At 46.4% G+C, this 22,277-nt stretch overlaps 2 long non-coding RNA genes across 2 annotated transcripts in view; one reads left to right on the top strand and one right to left on the bottom strand.

Annotated features, from left to right (window-relative positions):
- Positions 1-1,001: 1,001 nt before the first annotated feature.
- LOC123380941 overlaps positions 1,002-22,277 on the bottom strand; it is a 56,647-nt gene continuing 35,371 nt past the window's right edge. The window contains exons 2-4 of the long non-coding RNA XR_006587398.1: positions 4,575-4,687; positions 3,869-3,967; positions 1,002-1,688 (exon numbers count right to left, since the gene is read on the bottom strand). This is a non-coding gene — a long non-coding RNA (uncharacterized LOC123380941). The remainder of the gene's footprint in view (positions 1,689-3,868; positions 3,968-4,574; positions 4,688-22,277) is intronic.
- LOC109492749 lies at positions 10,244-21,093 on the top strand. The gene is made up of 3 exons (XR_006587397.1): positions 10,244-10,427; positions 12,772-13,362; positions 21,003-21,093. It is a non-coding gene; the product is annotated as an uncharacterized LOC109492749 (long non-coding RNA).

The following is a 22,277-nucleotide window of genomic DNA, read 5'->3' as shown; positions in this document are numbered from 1 at the left end:
CTCTGTTCTGGTCAAGGAAACCGGCTCAGGAACTCACCCAAAGCCACCCTGAAGCCTTGGGCAGAATGAGAACAGAACCCAGAACGGCTGACTCCCAGCCACTGCTCATTTCGGCCCGCCTTACCTCCTTCACCTCCCTCTCCTCGACGCCCATCGATTCCTGCCGTCACTCCATGTCTAGACGGGCCTGTAGGGCTTCTTGATCCATTATAATTATGGCTGCCCTGCGGGCCACACGAACCCCTGCTCCGCCTTCAAGAGCTTAACAAATATTTACTGAGCACCCTTGGGCCCCCAGAGATTTGCACCGGAAAAGACGAAAAACAAAACCAGAACTAGTTCAACCAAGAAAACAACTCCCAACCTGACTGCGACCACTGTGCATGAAGAGACACATCATGAGCCCCATTTTTTTAAATTTTCTTAATGTTTTTGTTTCAGAGAGAGAGAGAGAGAGAGAGAGGGCACAAGCGGGGGAGGGGCAGAGAGAGAGGGAGACAAAGAATCTGAAGCAGCTCCAGGTTCCGAGTTGTCAGCACAGAGCCCGACCTGGGGCTGGAACCTACAAACCGCGAGATCATGACCTGAGCCAGTGTCAAAGGCTTAACCGACTGACCCACCCAGGCGCCCGAGCCCCATTTTTAGATGAAGAAAGTGAGATTTAGAGACAGTCCATCTCTCTCTGGCTTCTCTCTGGCTGTGTCACTCGCCATTGCTGTGGTTTCCATTATCCCCAGCTCCCCAGTGGGGCTCCACCGGTATCGCTGCCCCTCCTCACGCCCGCCCAGATCAAGGCTGTGTATCCCCATCTAAAGAGGCTTCCTTCTTCTCCAACTCAGAGCACCTGTTCCCTCTGCCCCATTGGCCCTCAAGCCTCCACACAGGGTGATTCCTGGGCTGGAGCCTCACGGGCTCCTCAAATGAGTGCATTCTGTGACCTGTCTCTGGACAGCAAAATGCCCACCACACCCTCCCACCCACACCCTCTCCCCAGGGGCAGGAAGCGTTCTTATCTCCGTTTCCCAGACTGCCCGGCATGGTGGCAGGATACACAGGGGAAGCCCTACTTGGCTCCTAGCGCCCCAAGGCCCTGTGGCCCCGAGCAGCGAAGGCGCTTCATTACCCACCGGTTCACACGCACTCCCAGGACAGGTCTGCAAACCTCTCTTGAGGACCACACTGAGCTATCAGTTCTTTAAGAATGTCTGGTAAGTTTCTTGACCCAGGTCTTGGGGAAGAATAATTCCAGGGCATTGCTGTCAGGATCCTTGGAAAGAGATCCTTCCTGAGGACCCCTCAGCCCAGCCCTAGGCATCTCCCCAGGCTTCGTCAAGCCTGCTTCATTCTTCCTTGAGCATCTGTAATTCCTAAACTCTGCCCTGAAGGCGGCAAAGAGATCTCTGTCTTCCCAGCTCTGCAGCCTGTGTCTACCCCCTTGGATGGGCCTTCTCCCTGACCCAGAGAGACTGAGGGCAGCTAGCATACGTGGAGCACATCTGGCAGCTGGTACGTTCTTCTCTGCAAGGCACTGCTATACGGCAGTGCCCCCGGCCCGAAACGGAAACGTTCTTTTCAGCTGTCGTTCCTGACATCTCTTTGGCAGGCGGAGCTGGCTTCATTGTGTGCAAGGGATCACGCCTTCCGGAGCTGGCTTCATTGTGTGCAAGGGATCACGCCTTCCGGGTGATCTGGAAAAAAAGCCATAACCTCTGAGGCTCAGTTTCTGCATCTGTAAGACGGAGACAATAATCCCACCCCACACCCCCCCCCCCCCAGGACTGTTAGGGGGATTGCAAGCAATTGTATGCATAAAGCAGCTCTAGGATGCGGTCATGATGATGCTGACAGTGGTGATGGTGACGATGACAATGGTGATGGTTTTGATACCATGTGCAATTATGGTTATGTCCAGATAGATACAAGGCCTAGGAAGGGGAGAGTCACAGGACTGATCCCTTGGACTAGCATAGACCCCTGTGTTCCTGGGAGGAGGTCCTTGGAAAGCAAAGAAGGGGATTCTTGAAGCAGGAGCCATGAGCATTGAGTTACTTCATTTAAACTGGAAAAGTAACAAAACCTTGTTCTGAAGTCCCCGCCGGTGCGGCAAGGCCTTTAACATGGCCACATCCCTCTCCACACCACAGGATTAGGCAAGGACCCAATATGTGCAGAATAAATGGACATTGTTTGTATCAATGACAGAGCAAACCCTCAGTCTGCTCTGGAAGACATGCGAGGGTCAAGGTTGGCCTCTAGGGTTGAGGGTGAACCTCGTGGGATTATGAGGTTACAAGGAACTGCCCCTCAAGGTTTGCAATGCTCCCTGGACAATACCTGGGCCAATCTCAGGTCTGCCTTTTTTTTTAATTTTTAAAATATTTATTTATTTTGGAGACAGAGAGAGAGAGAGAGAGAGAGAGAGAGTGAGCAGGGGATGGTCAGAGAGAGAGACACACACAGAATCCGAAACAGGCTCCAGGCTCCGAGCTGTCAGGACAGAGCCTGGCGCGGGGCTTGAACTCATGGACCACAAGATCATGACCTGAGCCAAAGTTGCCCAATTAACTGACTGAATCACCCAGGCACCCCTCAGGTCTGACTTTTCAGGTCTAAGCAGAGATTCATGCCAGGTTCTGACTCAGAGGCATGTGCTCTCACGGGTCTTCTGAATGGTCTCTAACCTGAAGCCTTGGGCCATGCGTGCCGGGCTATGGAGGGCCAAGCCCATTCTCTGGTTGGAACTCAGCAGTCCGTATTTTTCAAGAGTTCTCCCTTACACCCTACGCCACCCCACCACACACTCACTAAAGATTGGGGAACACCATTCTGAACTATGAGCTGATGCCTAATCTAAGTATACTCCATACTCGGGCCGCCCTGAATCGCGTCTGCTCTTTTATCATTCCGTAAAGTTGTCGACTTCCAAACATTTCCATGTGGTGTGGTTCCACTGCTTCCAGAAACACGAGGAAGCCTTCCTTGCTTCTCCCACGAGGCTCCCACGAGCCTTGCTTCTCCCACGAGGAAGCCTTCCTTGATAACCACCCCTATCCCTATCAATCCCTTTCCATGTGATTTCAAAGGGGCCTAAAAATTGATCAACTTAGATCGTAATTGCCTGTGGGCTTATAGATCCCCCTTCTAAAATGAGAGTCCCATGGGGAATGAAATCACTATTTTAGGTCCAAACACCTTGTATCGCATCTGGTTTGTAGTATGCAATCTATATGGACTGAGTACATGAGGAAATTTATCTTAATATTCCCCTAACAGCCAACACAGACCTTAAGGGCTCTCAGGCACTCCTCACTGTTTACAAAACATTGCCTGAACTCAATACTGGCTCCTAGCTTGACTGAGTGGTCCTGGCTGAGAATACACAGCCCTTTTCTCCACCCTGAGGCCTTCTTCTGCTTCTTTTTTTTAAGTTTACGTATTTATTTTGAGAGAGAGAGAGAGAGAGAGAGAGAGACCATGTGTGCACACATGTGCTAGTGACCAGGGGAAGGGCAGAGACAGAGGGAGAGAGAGAGAATCCCAAGCAGGCTCCTCGTTGTCAGTGCACAGCCCCCCTCGGGCTTGATTTCATGAACTGTGAGATCATGACCTGAGCCAAAATCAAGAGCCAGACACTTAACTGACTGAGCCATCCAGGCGTCCCCACCCTGAGGACTTCTAACCAAAGATAAACAGCATGTTCCTCTAAAAATAAACAGAAAGCCAGGAGACTTCTTGAAGTTACCTCCTGAACCTTGGTTGACTAAAGAACACAAGAGTTGAGATATTCTACAGGTAGGTGCTGACACTCATGAAAATTCTGGCCGATGTTCTTTTTCCCCCCTAAACCACATGGCTGTGGCAGCTCTACCTTCTAGGGCTACAGGTCTCTCCCAGGGACAGAGGTTATGCATGGCTACCCAAGGATGTGGGTGGGCATCTTTGGTGTTCTTCTTGGTGGATCTTTTGTCTAAAATGAGAGAACAGTGGGTGAGAAGGATCTCTTCCATTCGGGTCACCACAAGACAGCCCTCCAAGGCATGGCCTCACACCTCTGCTCTTTCTAGACTGTAGACAGACTAAAAGTCTGGTGTTCCAACATCCAGAGCAAGAGATTTTAATTTGCTAAGTGTAGCTTTCAAAGCACACAGTAAATTCTTTCTTTCAGTGCTTGGAAGAGTCAAAAGAGAAAAGCCCTTTGGTTTTGACAACCTCATTCCTTTAACTGGCAATCCTATTTTCAAACTTCCTAGCCAATCTATCTGGTATCAGATTCTCTCCACACCCATCAAAAAAAAAAAAAAAATGAACCTTAATGTTATATGATTTTTTTTAAGGCACGAACAAAAGACAAACTGAATATAGAAATATATATTTATATACTAAACTAAAAAAGCTGTAAAACAAATAGAAATCCCTGAATGCCAAGTTAGCATGCAATCTTTTTCCAGTCTGACACCCAAAGACCCGGTTGGCCTTTGTGATTGATTAGGGGGGAGTTTGTAGTTGCTTTCGATTTGAGGGTTTTGCTTTTGCTCGCTTGCTTGCTTATTTGGGGGTTTCATTTGTTTGCTCACTTGATTTTTGGTTTGCTTCTTTGTTGTTTTGCTTTTCATTTTTGCAATCATCTTTCTGGAAAAAAGTCTTCTTCTGTCATCTCCTGTGGCAGGATCAGGGGCGGCTTCTACGTCTTTTAGGGGAAAACATAACCAAAATGTAGCAATGAATGATTTAGACAAAGAAGGACCGTTCCCGCTTTTCAAGAATCTGTGGCTGGCCTAAACTTTTCAACAAGACATTACTGATTGAGGACTGAAGTCAATATGCCCAAACTTCTCAGCCACTGGCCAAGCACATGAAAACGGGAGACATTTCACAGGTTTTCATGAGCCCTGCCTCTCACAACTGCCATCCACCAACAACTTTAAGAACAAACTTAACTTTTCTAAACAAAAATAATTTCATCATTTTGTGTGGCATTAACACCCTGCTACTTCGATATGTTGTCTATATTTTTCTTGTTGACATCCAACCAATTCAGAGCTAAAAATCCATCCTCCAGTTTTTCTGTGGGTCGTAAATCATAAAAAGGTTATATTTTATGAAAGCTGAAGCTGAGAAGTAAACAGCATATTTATATCCAAAGAGTTTCATCCATTAAGCAGCTGTGACAGGGCCCTGTGGGCCAGAATCTAGTTTTCTTACTTAAAAAGCTTAGTTCTTTTGTAGACTCCTGCAGGGACCTATAACAGTTGGAATTGGGTTTTTTATGCCTTTGAGGCCTCCGAATGAATGTTACACTTTTCCATTATTTTCTTTTTTCTTTTGAGAAAACTAGGCTACCTGCTTATTGCCTAAAACCCACACCCCATGATTGTACTGTCGTAAAATCTGTCTTCTGCCCTCTCCTCCCACATCGTGCTGACATCCCCAAACTTTTTGTTTAGGGTCTGTGTCCAGCGAGGTTATGCTGCATTTATTGAGATGGGGGAGGGCTCCCTGTGATGATCTGGGCTGACGGATGGCACTCCTGAATAAAACTTCGGCCCAGGGGCCACCTGACAGCCTTGACCTCCCCTACCTTACAAAAAATAAAAATAAAAGAGCTTAAATCTTAATCTCTCCCTTGTTCTAGCTTGAGGATGCCTGAAAGTCTCCTGACTATTTCACAAGATGGTACATGGCTGAAATAAAAAGGCATAAGTTCGAATCTTGCATTTCCCACTACTGCCCACTATTACAAGGTGAGTGTGCCTGCCCCTTGGGCTATTAAAAGATGACGCCCCCGCCCTGTCTGCAAATGGTGTCGTCTGTGGCCATGAATCTGCATCCAGGTCTATGCAGACACGGATGTAGATTTCACAGCGCTATTACATCAGGCAAGTAAGTATAGGTTCAGAGTCCGCCAAATGATCACCCTGAAACTGGCCCAACAATCACTAACAATTAAGAAAATGAAGTATCTGAGCCTCAGTCCTCTTTTTACCCACTTCGAACATATATTTGTTCTTTTGATGTCCTGTGTGAATAGGGGTGCTTTATCTGACTGCTGATGGGCTAAACAATGCTTCTGAGTCGTAATATAGAACTCAATTTGCTGGGCCTATCATCTGAAAGGGCCTGGACAATTTATCGAACACTGCAGATGAAAGAAAGACAGGGGGGAAAAAATGTTAAAACTGACCACTTCTAAAATGAAGAAAATAGGGCAGCAAAGGGTATTGTAATATACTTTAATCTTCCTTAATGTAGAAAAATATGAAATGCCATTAAATCTTCCTTTGAAATGAATGTGGTCGCATGGCTTGAGCACCCAAATCTAGTTAATGAATCTATTGTTAAGGCAAATAAACAGGAAGGAAGCCGTGAAGGAGCGATCTGTGCATTATACGACTAATTCAGAAGATGAAAGGCAGAAAAATTAAAGTTAAATTCACATAAATATTAGAGCAAAGGAAAATAGTTGCAGATGGAAAATAGGGGAGCCTGCACCTCCCTTTGGTTGGTGTTGGGAACAAGCAGATACTTCCCGCTCAAGAGCGAAGTCCGGGAAGATGAAAGTGTTTCAAGGGCCCCGATAATTAACATTTTAAAAGGTTTTTCTTAATAAAAAATGGTCTGACAATAATAGAATTTAATCATCTTATTTGAAAAATTAAACTGATTGCAAGCGTTCGTTTGTGTGCAAGTGGCGTTTACAGAATTTGGATGACCTTATCCAATCAGATCTCCACTTTAATCACTTTTAATGGAGCCGATATACAAAAAGAAAGCTGGATGCAATAGAGATTCAAAGGCCAGTGATTTGGGGGAGATTAGCAGTCCTCCACAAAGGCCCACGGCGACCTGCGCAACCTTTTCCTTTGTTGCCGCCGGAATGTTACCAATGGAACTCAAGCCATGTGGCTGAGGCTGCTGGGGAGATGGGCTTTTTCAGGGAGTCTCACGGGTGTCCCCACGCACCACCCATGTGGAAAAATGGCCCCGTGGGCATAGCATCATCTCTGTGAAATAAGAATACTCCCGTCAAACTAACATAGCGCAGGGAATTCATCTCGGCTAAACTTAACCTAAAAAGGATGCGAGGGCGTAATGCCTATGAACTTTTAAAGCATCCTAAATGATCATTTATTCCAAGATCAGAGTATATGAAGTCCTGTCTACAGGCATTGTTTAATGTGATCTTCACATCAGAGCCCCTTTTTTGCAGGAATCAGATACCCACTCTCTCCTTTCTCTGCTTTGGACATTGAGGGGGGAAAACAGAGACACCCCCTACCACCTGGCACTATATGTTTACGTAAACAGTGGAGATCAACTTATATCCCAGAGTCCCAACTCCATATTCTCAGACAGAACACAAGGCCCAGCTTGGCTCTAAGGTCCCCTGTGATCGGATCCGTGGCCAAGGAACAGATCACAGCATAAATATGGCTGCAAGGACATATGGGAGATGGGGAGGGGCAATTCTCAGAGAAGCAGAGAACGGGCCTGGAAGACACCCCAAGACACCTTTTGCACAGACGCAGGACACAAAAATTAAGAGCATGAACGGGGAGGCCAGATTGCCTTAGTTGTGTGACCTTGGGCACAAGGTCCTGTGTGTCTCTGTTTCCTCACCTGTAAACTGGGGTAAAATTGCCTATCTCATAGGGAGGGTCAGTGCAAGAATTACATGAATTAATACAGGAGACACTCTGAGAACCGCGTCTGACATGTAGCACTGGAGAGTATCCCCTAAACTGGTGACTATTATCACCACTGTGGTTGTTTGCCCCATGTTTTTCCAGGCGAGAAAACTGAACTTCAGAAAGGTTAAGTGCCTGGCTCACCATTGTAAGAAGTGGCCTCTGACCTCAACCTTCTTCAAGCTACTACTGGTCTGCTCATCCTCCAGCAGGCTTGGACTGACGTGGGCACGTCCCCTAGCAGTCTAATGTCTCACGCTATTCATTTGTTGTTCCTCAACCAATGTTCTCTGGTGCCATCACAGCCATACCTTACCTTGCTTAGTGGAGCGGAGGCAGAAGGGAGGCCGTGGGATGGTGTCCCACCTGCAGGGGACTAGCCCGCTCGTCCAAACCAAGGCTGTGAGGTGCACCAGACCCACCCGCCCAGAAAGCCCTTTGGCTCTGGTCACCCACCATAATGGACTTTTCAGAGTCTCTTCCAGCCTCACTCACTCCTCTGCCTGGGAGTTACGTAAGCACACTTCATTTCTCCGCCATAGTACGCTTTCAGCGATGTAAAGCCACTACACGAGTCCTGGCACTTAGCAGTCACTCAATAAGGGGTAGCCATTACTATTCCAGAGGGAAACGCGGACAATGATCGAACACCTACAGGCTCCTACGGGCATACACAGGCCCTCCCTTGGAGCCAGCACTGAGGCTACCACAGCAAGCTTTGGCGTGCCCCAAGAAGAGCTTCTTGATGTCAAGATGACCAACAATTTTGCATTGGGCACTGGCCACCCCAACTGCACAACACAGCCTTGTTGTCCAGAAAGCCATGGACGAGGGCAGGCCACCCCAAGTTTTAAGTGTTGCTCTAGCCTGGGGCTCTTCTGAATACTCAGAGGGTCTTGAATACTTGACTCAAATTCATCTTTTACTGTACATATCCTTTTAGCAGAGCCACATGCCTTTCAGAAATTGAGCACAGTGGAGATAGTCGAACGTATTAACAAATGTGGCAACTTGTTTCTGAGCACATCTCAGAATAAATATTCTCCTGTATTACTCTTTAATTGATGAGTATCCTCTAATTTTAAGGTAATCTATTTTTTTTAATTACCATTTGCAAGAGGATTTACTCACTGCCATGAAAAAAAACAAAAAAACAGAATCTAACTTGAATTGGAGCTGAGGCTGTTAGAAGCTGTGAAGGTAACTCACAGGCCCAAATTCAAAACAGTTTTATGGTTCTTATTGATCAATCTTAAAATATTGTTCATTTGAACTTCCAAAATAAATTTATACTGCTAAAATGCCCTTTTTAGCTGCTACATATGTTAGGGCTCCAAATTACATTCGTAGAAAGACTAAAAGTCTCCTAACAAATCGCTAACAACAATAATTTTTTAGGGTAAGCGTGTGCCAAATAGAGCACAGAACATTTTTCAGGGTTTTTTTTTTTGTTTTGTTTTTACTATTTTTAGTAATTTTAATATTGGTTATCTGATGCTAACACTTAACTGAGCATTCTATATTTTACCTGACAAGCCTACCCACAATCCAACTGACTCACCACACTGGGGTACTTTTTGTTCTGGTTACTTTGATTTGTTGGTCTGTGTCGTTAATGCTATTTGGGATTTTGTTTGTTTTTAACTGGCTTGCCTGCCAAATCTCTAAGACTGGGAAGTCCTCAATTTCCTCACAGGAAGGAGACGAACCATAGTCATCACTCCCCCAACCTTGCCAATGGTGACAATATCACTAGATGACAAGAGGGAAGAATCCAAAAAGTGGAACCACTAAGCAGGTGAATCTCTGAACAAAGTCGGATGGTAAGAGCAATGGCTTTCTAGGGGGAAAGTCCTTTCCTTGGGACATGACAGTTTCCGTTCAAAGGACTACGCTATATATATATATATATATATACATATATATATATATATATATATATATAGACAGAAAATTAAATACTTACTATGGAAACAGCTCCATTAAATTAAAAAGAAAGCCATCAGCATTCCAGTAGAAAAATGACACCTCATTGACTGCAACGTAGCGGGGTCCACTACCTACAGGCTGTGTCCCAGAGAGGACCCTCAACCTCTCCGAGCCTTGGTCCCCCTTATCCCACGTGGACCACAGTGTCTATGAATGGGGTTAATACGAGGACTAAATGAATAATGCATCCCATAAACACTCAGTGCTGGCCCTGTTCCCTAATTTAATAAGGCTGTACTTAATCATCTCAGAAGAAAAAAATGCATGTAAGTAAGCAAAACACAAAGAGAAAAATTCGACTTTACTAGAAATAAAGTAAAAATACCAATTACAATGACGCATCGTACTTTACTTATGAAATTAGCAAAGGGTTTTCAGGATTCTAATGACATTATTTAAAAGAGCAAAAAAATGTTCATAAATATTCAACAAATGAAGAATGGCTAAACCGTAAGAGAACGGTTAAACATGCAAAGAATGATTAAGCTACGGAATTTTTAAACAAAAGAGAATGGTTATTACATAAATTATGGAATTCCTTATGTTGTACATTCTATGAGGTCATGTTGAATGACGTATTGTGAGGTCGAAGAATATCTAATGATATGAAAAATGTCCGTACTATATCACATAAAAACCAGTTTCAAAATGTTATTATGCACAGTACGATCATATCTGGATTGGTGAATATGAACACAAGTACAACAGAGACTGAAACCAAGTACGTCAAATGTTAATGGGAATTATCTCCAGGTAAGAGAGTGGTTGCGGGTGACATTTATTTTTTTCTTTGTGCATGTTCTGTTTTCCACATTTTCTGCAATAATGACCATATTATATGTTTGTAACAAAAAATTTTTGGTTAAAAACATTCAATACTGAAATACTGGGAAGTAAATATTGTTTAGGAGGAGATTATAGGATGTTCAGTGTATGTGTGTATAACAATCTCCTTCCCCCTCCTCCTCCTCCCCCTGCCCTTCCTCCCCTTGTCCTCTTCTCTCTTTCTCTCCCTTCCTCTCAGGGGGAATGGGGGGCTCCAGTCTCTGCCAATACACCGTATTCAGTGAGGGCATACAAAAGTCTTGTGTGATGGGAGAGTGGTTATGAACTCTTGACTTTCTATTTTGAAACATCCCACAATGAACATCGTAGGGACACCCTAACCATTAGAATTGCACCTTCAGCCCTTGCAGACAGCCACCTTTCATCCCAAGAACTGGGGGCTGCCCTTAGAAAAGGGGAACCCAGGGTGCCTGGGTGGTTCAGTCAGTTAAGCGTCCGACTTCGGCTCAGGTCATGATCTCACAGTCTGTGAGTTCGGGCCCCGCGTCGGGCGCTGTGCTGACAGCTCAGAGCCTGGAGCCTGCTTCGGATTCTGTCCCTTCTCCTGTCTCTGCCCCTCCCACGCTCATGCTCTGTCTCTCTCTCTCTCTCTCTCTCTCTCTCAATAATAAATAAACTTTTTTAAAAAATTGTTTTTAAAAAAAGAAAAGGGGAACCCATCCTAGTTTTAGAAACACCAACAAAGTTTCAAGTTGGACCCTTCCAGGCCATTTTCTCTAAACCTATACCAATCTCCAGTAACTATATTCTGCACTCATTTTCCAAAACAAAACATGTCAAGCACCAAAACCCAGGATGTAATCATGGAGCCCTCAGTCAGAAGGGAATGCTAATACCGGCTTACAGTACCCCGAGGTGCAGTTAAGATTGCTGTTTTAATGGAGATGCACACATTGTACGATGAGCACCAGGGAAGAAGGGAAAGATGCCCAAGAGTCTGGGAAGGCTTCACAAGGGGGAAGTCTGGGAACGACTGGAATTTGCCAAGCAGGGAAAAACATTTCAGACAAAAGGAACAGCATTCTCAAAGCACCAAACCCCAAGGGTGTGGCAGATCTGACACCCTGTGGGTGTTTAATGTGGGGATGGGAGAGATTCGGTTGGGTCAGCCCATGCAGAGGCCTGAATGTTCTACAAGGAGCTTTATCCCAGTCACGCTAGGGAGGACATCGTCCCAGAACCAGCTCTCCACATGAGCACTCGATCATCCCCTTCCCTGCCTCTTTGCCCTCAGGGGGAAATCTACCTCAAAGCCCCAGTTTCCAGATGGTCACTGCAAACGGGTTTGTCCAAACACCAGGCCATGAAGGCTTCTGAGTAACAGCCATCCTCCCACCCACCAGGAGAGCCATCCTTCCCAAACTCTGGTCCATAGGATGCTCCCCATCTTTTTAGACCCACCCGCGCCCCCATCCCCGGCCCCGGAGGAGATGCTTGTCTGGACAGTGGCCGAAGGTCACCTGCAGCCCGAGGTCTCTGGTGGACTGGGAGTGGCTGGGAGTGGCCTCTCACCACAATCCTGACATCAGGGGGCGGCTGGGGAGGCCTGTCCACCCACCGTCCTCACCCAGGCAGGACAAGGCGTGCCTTCGGCTAGGTACAGCAACCCCGAGACAGCAAAACAAAGCCCTACCATTAACTTCTCGCCGGCACCGGCCCTGCTTTCTTTAAATCCAATTGCAATCTTCGAAGCCCGACACCGCCTGAAACAAAAGCCTCACTGATGCCTGGAAGATGGCTTTGGTGAAAGTACAGCTCATTTCAGAAAATCAAAGCAAAGAAAAATATTGAATACAATTCAGAGGCATAATGCATTATTATGGGCTTTTATGGATTTTATGTATAATTTCATGTAAAGTTAAGAGGCTGAAGCGATCTCTTACATTCAGCTGTATTATCAGCCCAGCACCAAACAATGTTCCACATCTTATTATGTTCACAGTTGACACACTATTAGAGAAATGTGCAGCTGTCTTACTCTGCTATTCATTTCCTCATTACTATTTTATAAATATATGATTAACAGTTATTGCAGCTGCCTAATTCACATTTATTGCAAATGCAACCCCACAAATGAATGCTCAAAGCAAAGAGATGTGGTTTTAGAGTAATTTAAATTTTACAGTTCCATTTACCCTGCCTTTTAATTTACTGCATAATGACCCCATTAGAATAAAGCACATCTGGAGGTTCTTTGGGGAACATTTAATTTTCTGTGGCTTCAGTACTAACAGAACCTTCTACCATAAAGCCCACAGATGCCTTAAAGACTGTACAAATTTCCACATTTTATGCCAAGATGCCGGTTAATTGTACAGACGAGACAACTACAGCAGAGCGCGAGGAAACGCTTCCCAGCGCGGAAAAGTGAAGATACTGACCCAAGACTTACTCCGGGTAAAGTTTGCGTATCCAAAACCTGAAAGCAGCTCACCCACTTTTTGATGTCCATTTAGCCCTGTTCCTTTTCGGGAAAGAGGCCACCTCGGGCTGTGCGTTCTCCGGGGGTCTCTCTTGCCTTTTACATACAACCTTCTCCTGAACCCTGTATGGCCCTTACTGTGTACAAGGGAAAACAAGGCAGTTTGCAGAGCTCCGGAAACCACGAGAGGCAAGTGTGGTAGCTGGGCCTGGCTTCGCCCTCTCCGGCAAGGCTACAGATGCCTCCAGATTCCAGCGGGCCACGTCAACGGAATCATCTGGAGTATTCGAAATTGATTTGAATATTCAATACAGATCACCGCAGCAGAACTCATGGATGAGAAATAATGTGAATCCATTGCCATTGATTAGCTAATTTATGTTCTACAACTAATCGAAGCACAAATCTCATTAGCCACAGGTCAGTAAGGCTTGGAGAGAAAAAGACAATCATTTTGGTAGCCTAGTTGGCTGTAAAGACACAATTAGAAGCCCACCGGCTTTGCAGGCTTTCCTGCCCCTCCTCCCAGATCTCAAGCCGATCATGAAGGGAAAGAAAGGGAGGGCTTCCCCGTGGTTTGGCCAGTCACTGCAAAAGAGATCTCCACATGCCACAATCTGAGCTGCTTCCTTTATCTAATGCAATAATAGCAAACATGACTTTATTGCTTCCCACATACATACAGAAGGCCCATAAGCTATTTGGAGTCACCACACACACTAGGAGCACCATGTTCACTGTTACCTTTTCCATCTTTTAAGCACTGGGAAAAATGTTAAGTATTTGGCGGCAGGGGTCAGGGGTGGCCAAGGCTTTCTGTATCCTGACGTTCCACACATTTAAAACTCTATCTTTGGATAAGCCATGCGGAGAAGCCATGCGTTATCAAGTTAGGTTTTGCATTTAAAGTGTACCGGCCGTAAGCCAGAGATTGGCTTTGTTCCTTGAGCCCTGCTCAGATCAATTTGGGGCGGACATTTTTAACCAAACTTCAATACGGAAGCCAGCGGGAAAAGGACGGAGGGAGGGGCCAGGATCCTGTGTTAACTTCACAGGAAGAAGCACAATCCCTGGCGAGCGATCGGATTCAGATTTCTAGCAGTAAGCTCCCCCTGCTACTCTGTGCTGGTGATTTCATTAGGATGGCATTTCAGAAAGTCACACGGCTTCAGCAGTGTTGGCGTGAGCAGAAAACCAAGGCTCCCAGAAGACTAGCCTTCTGCTGGTCATGTGGGCCCTCTGCCTCTTTTGTCACAAAAGACAATAGATCATACTGGGACTTTGCTAAATGACCAGGAACAGAACCCACACTGAGCACCCCAAATTCCAAGTGTCCTCCCGGTCACTGCCATGTCACGACCGGGTCCGTAAGAGGCCTTGGTATCAGCCGGTCAGGGCATCGTTCAGGAGTGTGAACCCCTGTACAGTTGAAACAATGGAGTAGTCACACTTCTTCACGTCCATTATACCGAAGAGCAGGGGATTTTTAACACACCCAGAAGGAAAGATCACAGAGGGCTGGGAGCCCCGGAAACAGTCATATCATCACCCCCGACGGGGCCCTGATCCTCATTTCACAGGGCGAACAGCCTTCGCTCTAAAACTGCCCTAAAATTGAAAGAATGCTCTACATTTTCATTGTTTTATTTGAGTTCATTGAAAAGTCTCTAGAACTGTGGATATTTCAAAAGGCTAACTAGCCCCCTCCCACTGTCTTTGTCCTCAAAACCACTGGGTCCCCGGACCTATAGAACATAGAATGTTCCTGTCGTCCCTTCCTACGGCTCCACATCCCTATAGACAGGTCAACTCACAGACACTCTCCTATCACAGCAGCTTTATTTTTTGTGCCGAGAAGTTCAATAACAGGAAACACTGTACCACACTAATACCACACACTAAGTGGGCAGAGAGATCCCAAGAGACCCTGGTTGGCACAACAGGTCCCCTCACCAGAAACTCCATGCTGGAGGCGCACCTGCTTCCACATTTAGTTCCCCCGCCCCCCCCTTTCCCAGGACATCACCAAAGCTGCTGGACCTTGGAAGGAAGCTGCAGTTCCTTTCGAGCTTGGCTCCCACGAGAGCTCCCCTCCCTTCATCCACCCGCACCAGTAGGGCCTCCTTGGTGACACCGCACAGGCACCCCTTCACTCCTCAGCTTCCAGGGAGCCAACCTGGGACTGTGGCTGCAGCCAGTCAAGTCCTAGCCACCCCCTCCCCCAGTAAAGATACTCCATTTGTATCTCTACCCCCTATTAGACACACGGAAGAACACACAAAACACGTATGTAAGTATGGAGCGTAATTATAACACGCGTGTCATGAATCCAGCACTGGCCTGGGAAAACAGAACATTACCTACAACAGTAATGTCACCTATTTGCTCGATCCTAACTCGCCCCCTTGCCTCTTCCAAAGAGATCTGAACTGGGGGGCCGGGGGGCCTCAGTGAAATGGTTGACTCTTGGTTTCAGCTCAGGTCACGATCTCACAGTTCATGAGACCAAGCCCCACATCGGGCTCCACACGGACAACACTGAGAGACTACTTGGGATCCTCTCCCTCTCTCGACTCCCCTCCTGCTTGCACACATGTGCACACACGCATGCACACGCACAGTTTTCTGCTCTCTCCCTCTCTCTCTCCCTCGAAATCAATGCACTAAACTTTTTTTTTTTTTAATTTTTTTTTTCAACGTTTATTTATTTTTGGGACAGAGAGAGACAGAGCATGAACGGGGGAGGGGCAGAGAGAGAGGGAGACACAGAATCCGAAACAGGCTCCAGGCTCCGAGCCGTCAGCCCAGAGCCCGACGCGGGGCTCGAACTCACAGACCGCGAGATCGTGACCTGGCTGAAGTCGGACGCTTAACCGACTGCACCACCCAGGCGCCCCTAATGTTTATTTATTTTTGAGAGAGAGACAGAGACAGAGAGAGACAGAGCATGAGTGAGGGAGGGGCAGAGAAAGAGGGAGACACAGAATCCCAAGCAGGCTCTAAACTCTGAACTGCCAGCACAGAGCCCGACACTGGGCTCCAACCCACAAACCGTGAGATTCTGACCTGAGCCGAAATCGAACCCTTAACCGACTGCGCCACCCAGGCGCCCCAATTAACTAAACTTTTAAAAGAGAGAGCTCTGAATTGTGCGTTCACCATTTGACCCTCTAGACAATAAATCGTCTTTAGTGTTGGTTGGCTTTTTAGTTTCATAAAAAAATGGCATTTTACTCTATGTGGCCTTCCACAGGTTGCTTTTGAAACTCAGTGTTATGTTCCTAATATTCACACAGGTGTCTGTGCGTAGCTATGCCCCATCCATTTTCACTTACGTGTGACACACCCTAGTGTCTTTCACCATTCTCTTATCAATGGACATGAGTGTGGTTCCCAGGGTTTTGCTTTTACCCATGGTGCTGCCGTGAAAGTCCTCACGGCACGTCCCCCTGTACGAACGAACAAGGGTTTCTCTGAGGTATCCACCAAGGAGTGGGATTTAGGGGATGCACGTGTATAGCTTTACAAGACCTTGCCAACATATTTTCCAAGTGGTTTTCCAACTTACTCTCTCACCAGCGAGATCTATATGAGTCTCCAGTCTCCACATCCTCACCCATGAGTGGCTCTGTCAGGCTTAACTTTGATCAACCTGGCAAGTATAAAATGCTAGACCTTTGTGGGTCTTGTGGGTTTTGGCATATTGTGTGTTGGTGCCTAAATACAGTTGTATCTTTGTTATTTAAAGCCGATGAGTAATACTTAGGAAAAAAATCAGAAAAGAAAGAAAACTTCAGGGACTGGTCGTGTGAAACGAGTGGGATTAGTTGTAGAAGGTCACTGGTGGTTTGGTAACACTTTTTCCCCCCCCCAAATTTTTGAGATTGTGTAAGTTTAAGGGGTACGATGCTGTGATTTATGTATACGTCGTGAAATGATTAGCACAATAAGGTTAGTTAACACATCCAGCAGCTCACATAATTCCCTTATAGCTTTCATTTGCATTTTCCTAATTACAACGGAGATTGAGCATCTTTTCATGTCAACTGGCCAATCCTATTTACTCTTCCATAAAAGGTCCACTCATGTCTTTCGCCCATGTTTCTTTGGGGTTGTTTTTTTTTTCTTATAGATTATTTTCCATTTGTCTATATTCCAAATGCCAATCTTTTCTTATACGTTACCTAAGTTTTTGTTGAAAGAAGTTCTGAAGTTTAATGTGGTCTAACTTACCCATACGTTGTGCTTTGCTTAAGAGACCCTGTCCTACCATGAAGTTATAAAGTGGTCCCCTCTATTTTCTCTTCTAAATATTCAAGTTTTGCCTTTCATATTTTTTTAATGTTTATTTATTTATTTTGAGAGAGAGAGAGAGAGAGAGAGAGAGAGAGTGAGCAGGGGACAGATGGAGAGAGAGAGGGAGAGAGAGAGAGAGAACCCCGAGCAGGCTTCACGTTCAGCACAGAGCCTGACACAGGGCTCAATCCCATGACCGTGGGATCACGATCTGAGCCAACCTCAGGAATTGGATGCTCAACCAACTGAGCCACCCAGGTGCCCCTGCCTTTCATATTTAATCTATCTGGGATCAATTTTTGCATACGGTGTGAGGTAGGGATCCCATTCAATTTCTCCTACCCTGTTAACTGGCATTCCCAGCACTTTTTACTGAGTAGTCCATGATATCCACCAATGGTCCATAGTGCTATTTATGCATGCTCTGCTTCTAGGCTCTTTTTCAGTTTCCTTGGAGTGTTGTCTTTTGTTGGACCAGGACTGCACTATCACAATGACTGCAGCTTTCTAATAACTCCTGTTGTTGGAAAGGGAAGGCATCCTCCCCACCTCATGACCTCATGCACGTATAACTTTTATTTGGCAATTTTCAGTTTGGCAGACCCATTTTCCAGGAGCAAAAGAAGGAGGAGGAGGAGGAGGACGAAGAAAAATAAAAGAACAATAGCTTATTTCCACATACCAACTGTTGTGCTAAGAATTTAAGTCACAATAACCCTGCAAAGTAGAGACTTATTTATTTACCTTTATTTTATAAATTAAAAAATTAAAGCTCAAAATGGTTAAATGACTTGCCAAATGCACATACGAAATGCAGCAAAGTTATAAATCTTAATTCAAGTCTTTTGGATTCTCAAGCCAATGCTCTTTCGGTATCATTGGGGAAGCCTGGATTCCTGGAACTATGTTTCGAATCTCCTTTGCAGATGCCATTGGACTTCCACAGACCTCTTCTCTGCCCTGCTTGGAAACTGCAGCTGGGTGTCTGAGGCTGGGCCTTAGCTTAAGGGTTTTATGATGGGACTTGGGGCCTACGAATCCCTGCCCCTGACACATATTCTCCCCGGAACGTGCTATCAGCCTGGCTAACTATCCTTTGCTGGACATTTCTCTCTAATTGTGAAGCATTTTCTGCTCAACCTGGATTGTGGAGGGAACAGGAGGAGGCAAAGTGGGAGCTAGTCCACATAAGATTCAACTTCCTGCCTATAGCTTTTGCCAAGCAACTCAAGAAAATGCCCATGAGGGAACGGGTGCTGTCCTTTGCAAATGAGAACGGCTGAGCTCTCTGCTCACATAATAAACCCAACTGGCCTGGCGGATTCACTGGCGTTAATTATGTGGTTGAGTTTAAATATATTTTATGGACGAAAGCAATGATAGACGGGTTCTTCATACAAAAGATTTCAGCTCATTTGAGATTTAACCATTTTTAAATTTAATAATTAAAAAAAAAGCCACAATTGTAAAGGTCAGATCTAATTCCACCGCCTATTATGAGCTGCCAAACCCAAGGCTGCAACTCAGAGCCAGCTGAGGATGACTCAGGACTGGGGGAAGAGACAGCTGTACCAGAAAGGGCAGGCCTCCGTGTGCGACCGAGGGTTCGCGCAAAGATGGCTGGGTCAATTAGGGCTGGTCTCATTTCCTGCCTGTAAAAGTCTAATTTACTTTTCCAGTTTTATCACCATGTTTTCCCTTTCAGTGCTCAGCTCCTGTCCCGATTTCCTTTGCCAACGGCCGTGTCCATATCTGTGAATTTATTTTTAAGCAGCGTGATGAGGCCTGACATTACATTTCAAAACCAATCAAAAATACAGTGGAAGACTGCCTGTAGCAGGTTAATATGGGAACACATGTGGACACTGAGCCATTGGGGAGAACCAGTCCAAGAGTCAGAAAGAGATACCAGGAGATGGGACTGCGAAACCCACCCCTCCAGAAGCGCTTCCCACGGGCTCTTCTGTTTCCGTTGTCTTAGAGAGATGAGAAATAGTGGCCCAGAGAAATCAAGTCACTGTTCGGATCACACAGCTGGTAGGAACAGGTCCAGAAGCCTCACCCCCAACCCAGCACTTCACTGCACTCACCTACAGATCCTGGTTACTGGGCAGGGTGAGTGTTCTGCAGAGGAGGAAGGAGGGACTTCCATGCCCCAAGTCTTAGCCCCCAAAGCCCAAGCTCAATGGTACCACGCTCCACTCCCCGCCTCAAGTGGACACTTGCATTAAAAATGCAACCCGGTTCTGTCCACTAGACTGGGCAGAAGGCTCCAATAAGAGACATTCTGAAATCATCCGGTCAAGAATCCAAATTCTCCTAAAGCTCACTTAAGCAAAACCGTGTAAATATCACGCATGATGAAACGAAATCCACTGAAACATATCACCACCAAGATTTTCTTTGGAAGTGTTGCCACAACCTCCCAGCCTCTAGTCTTGCCCCTAGTTTGGGGGATTCATTCTCCATTCTGCAGCCAGAATAATGTTTCTAAAATGCAAATCTGATCATCTCTCCCAGCCCCCTGCTACATGGCTTTGGGACGAAAATCTAACTTCCTTAGCCTGGCACACAGGACACTCCAGAATGTGGCCTCCATTGCCGCTCCCCTCTCCAGGGCCCAGCCATGCTCGAGTGTCCTCTCAAAGTGCCGGGTCTTAGCACAGGCTGAGCCCTCACCCTGGAATGTTCTTCCTGTGGCTGTCCTTAGCAAAGCCCTGCTGACTACTTAGCGAGTGCTTAGTAGTCTCTATTACTTAGCCTCTACTCACTTAGCTTCTACTAAGTACTTCAACCATATCATCTACTTTCGTTCTGAACAGCCCCAAGTAGATATCTACAAAGATGAAAAAAGCTGAGGTCCAGAAAGGCCGGGTGATTTATCCACTGTCCTATAACCAGTTGAGGCCAAGCAGGGCTGTTGCCCGGCCCTCCCTATCCACCCTCTACGCCGGGAGCTGGATAGGGGCCGGGCTCTCCTCTGCACCCCATACATAGCTTTCTGTGCCATGTTGTACTCTCTGATTGACCACCACAAAGTAGCCGCCCCGAAAGCAGGGTCTCGGTTTCATTTGTCTTTGCGTCCCCAGCTCCTGGCCAACACCTAGCACATCACAGGCGCTCGATTAGTATGTGCAAACAGAATGAATGAACCATTGGGCAAGATGCTTACTTGTAAATGGATCTGTTCTATAACAGCCACAAAGGAACGCTGCAAAGCTGCGTACTGTGTAGTTATTCCAGAAAATACCACTGGTGCAAAAGGCGTGTAGGGCCAGACCCACTCAACACTTCAGCAATGGCCTAAGAGTTGGGGGCATCTTCCTTTGGCCCCCAGCTCCTCCCCTACCGCCACCCCGCGTGTTCCTGGGTTAGTTGCCAGTGTCATCAGCTGTATCATCAGAGCCCAGGTTTGAATATCCTATTAAACATATTATTAGAAAGATAAACCGGTTGCCCAATTTAATGTTTTTGAGGCACATGCATGTAAATTGCATTTATCCAGATGTTTAGCAGGTCCGTGCCAAACCATTTAAAACATAAAGCAGTAAGTTCCTTAAGCCCAATTTTCAGCTTCCCCAAGATCAGTCCTCAGCAGATGGCTGGGCAGATGAATGCTGGAGAAAAATTAAGGGCTGTCTGTATCTTTCAAATTGACATGAAGCGCACTTGGGCTCTGCTAGAAACTAAGAATGACCACAAAATGTAATTATGATTGTAATGAGAATGGGTTAAGCTTAAACTATTTCTCATTTTCATTGCAGTCACTGCCACAAGATGGAGTGGAGATTAATGCCAGGCCATTTCCTGTGCTTGTTATACTCTTTGTCATTAGAATAAAACATCATAATTTGAGCATCTCATGGATACTGAGAAGGACGGCCGCGGAGGGGTGGCCACGCCGAGCACTGGCCAAACCCTAATAGTGTGGCTCACTTTGACTGGGCCGCTGCAGCCATCGGCAGACGTACAGCTTACGAAGGGCTTTGCGACCTGCGAAGCGCTCTCCAAGAGCGAGAAAGGAAGACAACGAGATCGGAGTTCACCTCCCAGATCGACACTCCTGACTGTGCGAACTGGGTCCAGACAGCTAGGCGAGCCTGCCTCCCCATCTGTAAAAACGAGGCTAAAACCACTCACCACATTAGGGCTCTTGTAAAGGAGATGGTGAAGATGAGGTGCCTGGAATGGGGCCTGACGTAGATTCATTGCCCCATAAATGGTGGCTGTAATTGTGGGTGATGGTCATTGCCTATGTCATCATCTTCCTCATCATTAAACGTAGATTCATTAATATTCCGACGAGGCAAGTAACAACACTAAGGACTGCTCACACCAGGCAGTTTTCCGTCACAGGATTCTTTGTGTGAACAGAGTCTTACCTAGAGGTCCTGCCCGTTTCACAGTCAACTGCAGAACTGCTTTGGTTCAAGAGGGAACGGGACGCCTGAGTGGCTCAGTTAAGTGTCCAACTTCGGCTCAGGTCACGATCTCGCGGTCTGTGAGTTCAAGCCCCGCGTCGGGCTCTGTGCTGACAACTCAGAGCCCGGAGCCTGCTTCAGATTCTGTGTTTCCCTCTCTCTCTGCTCCTCCCCCTGCTTGCACTCTGCCTCTCTCTCTAAAATAAATAAACATTTCAAAAAATCCTTTTTTTAAAAAGAGGGAACGGGGGCCTTAGGGCTGATCACGCGACCCCTGTCCCCGGCAGCTCCTGAGGGAGCAACTCTGCAGAGTCCAAGTGCTAAGTGAAAACATTTATGGATCGGGGCTCTTGCAGCCCCGATCTGCTGCCCGCCTCCTGGAACGCCTCCTCATCTTTTGTGGGTCTCCTCCAGGGTTGCCTCCGTTTGACATTTTCCCAGACCCCCAAGCAGAGTTGCTCTCTGTCCCACGTGGGCTGAGTTGCCATTGAGCAGCTGGGAGGAAGGAACTTGGCAGCCACCTATTTTCGCAAAGTTGTATGACAACCATTACCAATTCCCGAAGATTCTCCTCACCCTGAAAAGAAACCCCGGGCCCGTTAGGGGTCACTCTCCACC

Source organism: Felis catus, chromosome D2 (genome assembly GCF_018350175.1).
Source record: "Felis catus isolate Fca126 chromosome D2, F.catus_Fca126_mat1.0, whole genome shotgun sequence".
Taxonomy (NCBI): Eukaryota; Metazoa; Chordata; class Mammalia; order Carnivora; family Felidae; genus Felis; species Felis catus.
The sequence above is the reverse complement of the archived record's forward strand: the minus strand, read 5'-3'. Positions and strand labels throughout refer to the sequence as shown.